The sequence below is a fragment of the Misgurnus anguillicaudatus genome, chromosome 16 (assembly GCF_027580225.2).
Source record: "Misgurnus anguillicaudatus chromosome 16, ASM2758022v2, whole genome shotgun sequence".
Lineage (NCBI taxonomy): Eukaryota > Metazoa > Chordata > Actinopteri > Cypriniformes > Cobitidae > Misgurnus > Misgurnus anguillicaudatus.
Window position 1 is genome coordinate 26647742 of NC_073352.2, and position 5042 is coordinate 26652783.

Genomic DNA, 5042 nt, shown 5'->3' on the forward strand with positions numbered 1-5042 from the left:
TTTGCTGCGTCCAAAAACTCAAGGCAGTGACTCGTTGCCTCGCTGCCTCATGAGGAAATGACTTCGGAGGCATGAAGGTAGCTCAGAGAAAGACTTTTGGACACACTTCTAAGGCAGCGTGTTTGAAATTTAAACAGAGGGCGCCTTTGTGATAACTAATCACATATTTGAAAACTACAATACTAATTTCTCGCTAGAAATGCAATTAAAAGGTGTAAAAAGTACAAATATACCTTTATTTACACTAAATTGGTGGTCCAGTCGCGTCCTTGGCCGCCATTTCATTTTTTCGAACTCGACCGGACTCGACCAATCACATTCTTAATGTACGTCCACGCATAGGTACACTCTTATGAAAAAAGGTTCTTCAAAGGTTCTGAACTGATGGTAAAGGTTCTGTATAGAACCATAGCTTACTGAAGAACCCTTTTTTGCTGAAATGGTTCTTTGTCTTGGCAAAAGGGTTCTTTTTTCCCTCCTTTTTTTGATTTTAAATTTAGTCAGTTATTTTCAAGCTGCCTCTTGATTATTTTCACATGTAAAAGCCCTGAATCATCAGTCCTGCTGAACTGCCTGCAGACTAACAACACAAACAGGTAAGAGAGTAAAATAATCATCATTTACTGTTAAAAACATTCTGAAAATTGAAGTTTTGTGCGTTCTTATTGTAATTTATTTATTTTATAACAGGTAAGCTTTATACTGAAAGCTTAATTCCCTTTAAAGCAGGTAAGCTTCATATTGTTTTAGGAGACTCTGCTTTAACAATGACTTAGGATAATGATTTATTAAAGTGTTCAAAAGCATACATGTATATTTTACATTAAGTTTATTAAACTAATTATGAAAAGAATGTGGTACAGCATGTGTTTAGTTTTTTTATTGATTTTTCAGAGTTTTTTTATTTGAGGTAATCTTGCTGGGAGTGAAGGCAGTGCGTATGATCGCTTGATATGAGACACACATACTGTATTTAAAGGTGATGTATGCATGTTACTTTCAATGCTGACATTAAAATAATAGTTATTTACTGTTAAAAACATTTTGAAAATTGAAGTTTTGTGTGTTCTTATTGTACTTTATATCGTTTATAACAGGTCAACTTTATACGTAAGCTTCATTCCATTTATAACAGGTAAGCTTCATATTGTTTTAAATGATATATTTAGGGGACTCTACTTTAACAATGACTAAGATAATGATTTGTTAAAGTGTTATAAAGCATATACATGTGTATTGTACATTAAGTTTATTAAACTAATTATAAGAAGTATGTGGTACAACATGTGTTTAGTTTTTTTATTGATATTTCAGAGTTTTCATATGCGAGGTAATTTTGCTTGGAGTGAAGGCAGTGCGTATGACCGCTTGATACGAGAGACACATTCTATTTTTAAAGGTGATGTATGCATGTTACTTTCAATCCTGGCATTAAAATAATAATAATAATAAATAATAATAAATTGAGGTTTTGTGTGTTTTTGATGCACTTTATTTCTTTTATAACAGGTCAACATACTGTAAGCTTCATTCCCTTTAAAGCAGGTAATCTTCATATTGTTTTAAATGATATATTTCAGGGACTCTGCTTTAACAATGACTTAGGATAATGATTTGTTATAGTGTTTGTTATAAAGCATATACATGTATATTTTACATTAAGTTTATTAAACTAATTATGAAAAGAATGTGGTACAACATGTGTTTAGTTTTTTTTTTATTGATATTTCAGAGTTTTCATATGTGAGGTAATCTTACTGGGAGTGAATGCAGTGCATATGACCACTTGATATGAAAGACACATCCTGTTTTTAAAGGTGATGTATGCATGTTACTTTCAATGCTGGCATTATAATAATAGTTATTTACTGTTTAAACATTTTGGAGATTGTGTGTGTGATCTTGTGGCACATTTACTTGTGATAACAGAATTATTTTTGTCTATCTGTTGTAGGTGGATCATGAGAGTCTGCAGGTCTGCCATTAGCTTGATAACAGTGGTTTATGTGAATTGAGTGAATTCAATTTATAAATAAATCTTTCACCAAGCATTCACCTATTTACGGACAAAACAGGTATCTTGAGCAGAGTCATATTAAAACTGTCAAATCATGTTTTACATACAGTATGTAAGAAAACTCCAGGCTAATATTAACTTGTTTTGTCTCCATGTCTTATCCTTTCTCCCATCTCAAACAGATCCAAATCTTGTTCAGCCTGATGCTCAACCTTGTATGATGATGACCACAGCCAGGTGATGGAGAAGATCTGTTTTAATCACAGCCTGTGTCTCAAGATCAACATGACAATAGCAGACCATTTCTTATCTTACTCTTATCTGACTAAATGTTCAGCATCATTGCAACAAAACAAAGAACATTAGATGGAGTATTGGAGTATTGGATGATTCCGTAAAGAAAATAATATGGACTTTTTTTGGTGAGATTCTACAAAGATTGACACAATCCTATTGACTTTTATTTTTACAGTTAATAATGCATTATAAACATCCCATTCATTTGTATTCTATGTCATCGATCTGTTTGTGCTAAAATGTATACATCTGAATGTAATGTCAATAATATGTTAATATTCAGGATTTATTATCATTTGCATGTTTTGATGTTGCATATCATGATTTTATTGATTTCATGTAATTGTTGTCTATTTAAAATTATTTTAATTGCCAAATTTTTTGTTACTTTATTTAATATTGAAGCTGTTATTTAACATCCATATCTTATTTGAGTAGTGATTTGTTATATTTGGATAATAATTCATATATTTATTCTGATTGTGATTTTAATGCAAATATTTATTATTGTATGACACCTCATGTAATGAAAAAGTGAAAATAAAAGTATGTTCTGATGTCTTGCTGTTCTGTTTTTAAACTGATAAACCTTATAAAGTGCTATAAATAAGAAAAAAACAAATAAAAAATAATCCTTCTGACTGCTGATAAATGAAAGGGTTCTTTATAGCACCACTGAGGTTCTATTTAGCACTTTTTCAAGGCAAGGTTCTATATAGAACCATCTAAAAAAGGGTTCTATATAGTACCAGAAAGGGTGCTGCTATTGTTACAAGCTGAAGAACCCTTATTTGGTACTATATAGAACCATTTTTCTTAAGAGTGTATCTCAGGAGACAGGAAGTAAACCAAACATTGAATTCGGACATGCCTTGATGCCTTGCTGCCTTGGAAAGCTGCCTCAGAAGGCAGCAATTTAGAGTTTTCGGACGCAGCCTTTATTGATCTTTATTGGCGCGGAGCGATTTTACTTGTGCTAGTAGTACCGGCTATGCGTTATTATTTTGGAGCGGTTATTATTTGAAAAGAACGAACCTGCAAATGTCTCAACTGACCAATCAGAATCAAGCATTCCAGAGCGCCGTGTAATAATAATGTAAAACATATTTGAAAGGCACACATCTCTTTCTATCATATAACCCTCTTCTTTAATCCTTTCACTCACTTCATGATGGATTTCTGTCTTTTCACTTCTTTTAGCTATTTGCCATCTATATGTTTCATTCTTTCATGACTTCATCTACTCCTTTCCCTTCCACAACATATTATTATGTTTTATTTGTACATTTCACTCCCATAGTATTTGATATTTCTATTCTTTTTGGTTAAAAAATGTATATCAGCCTTCTTTTCATAGTATCATTAATATTTGTCTTTCAAGATTTCTAAACATACACAACACTGAATAGTTTTGTCTCCTTAATGAAGACTATATTATAACGAGCGTTTTCATATGCACGTATTGAATATTTTGATTGCTGCAGTAGCTAACAAGACATGACGGGCTAGAAAAAACTGCTTAAAAGATATTTACTGCTTACACAAACGTGCAGTTCAGTTGTTTTAACTACCAAGCAACTACCTCAGGTAATATTAAACAATCAACCGTTTAACTTTTGTATTTGTATCCTGATGCAACATTTATCTGTGAAATATGACCGTATTCAGTACTTTGATTTGCTGATGTGATGCTCAACTTAATCACTTAAAGACACTAAAGAGAAAACACTATTTTTTTGCCAGCATGTGATGATGTGAGGTGCTTTATTAGATCAGAATTACTTGCTACAGACGTGAAGAGACTCTCTCTTCATGGGCATAAGTTGCACATTCATAAACATTCTTGCCTTTCACCTCAACGATGGAAAAGTAACGTTTGTGCTTTTTATACTTTGTGCTTACATCCGCTACCTTTGTTTTGAGTTCGTTGTACTTTCCATCGCTCTGTTGTAGCGGGTTTGTGCGACTCGGATCACGGATGGACTGCAGCGCGAGAAACGGGCTGCATGGGAGTGCCTTATGGGGTGATGCATGCTTTCACGGCAGTTTCCAAAAGTTTCCAACCACGCCAGAAAAGATCGCTAGATTTGTCCAAGTCGTTTTTTTTAATAAAGTCGCTAAAGGGGTCTAAAAAGTTTCTTAATATAGCGACAAAGTCACCAAGTTGACAAGACTGCACGGACTTTTTTACACTGTAAAAGACTTTCTGCTCGGACTGACTGTGCGTGCTTCTCTATGACCGGGTATGAACTCTGCTGCCTCTGGTTGGCTAACGATGGAAATTAAGCCAATCATCTTCAGCTATGTGGTTGTCCCACCCCCTCTAAGACACACACACCAATCATCGTCAGATATGTGTCTCCCACCCCTAAACACACGCAGAGAAAAACTACATTGCCTTTCTGGTTAAAAGAGCCTACTCGGGTATATATTATATATATTAGGATACCAGAGCTGTGGTGGCATATGGGGTGCCAATGCTTTTATTTAGGGTGGCAACTGCCACCCCGTGCCACCCCAGTAGATCCGCCCCTGTCAGCATGACTGAACCCTTCCCCTCTATGAAATGGGTCAAATTCTCATGCCCGCATGAGCAATTATAGTGCTCTTAATTAAATCATATCTACTCTCTTAATTATATACAGCACCTCTGGGAAAATTTGCATAACAGCACATTGAGCTGATTGTGGCAGTGTAATGCTCTCATCCAGTGAACAGTTTAATGCTT

At 34.4% G+C, this 5042-nt stretch overlaps 1 long non-coding RNA gene across 4 annotated transcripts; it reads left to right on the plus strand.

Moving 5' to 3' along the window:
• The first annotated feature begins 363 nt into the window (after positions 1 to 363).
• On the plus strand, positions 364 to 3143 carry LOC129422783 (uncharacterized). Of its 4 annotated transcripts, XR_012358122.1 has the most exons (9): positions 364 to 596; positions 691 to 729; positions 895 to 979; positions 1098 to 1135; positions 1315 to 1399; positions 1510 to 1545; positions 1733 to 1817; positions 1955 to 2075; positions 2200 to 3143. It is a non-coding gene; the product is annotated as an uncharacterized lncRNA (long non-coding RNA). The 4 variants fall into 4 exon arrangements; XR_012358120.1 differs by having other exon boundaries at positions 691 to 979; XR_012358121.1 differs by having other exon boundaries at positions 365 to 729.
• Positions 3144 to 5042: the final 1899 nt, after the last annotated feature.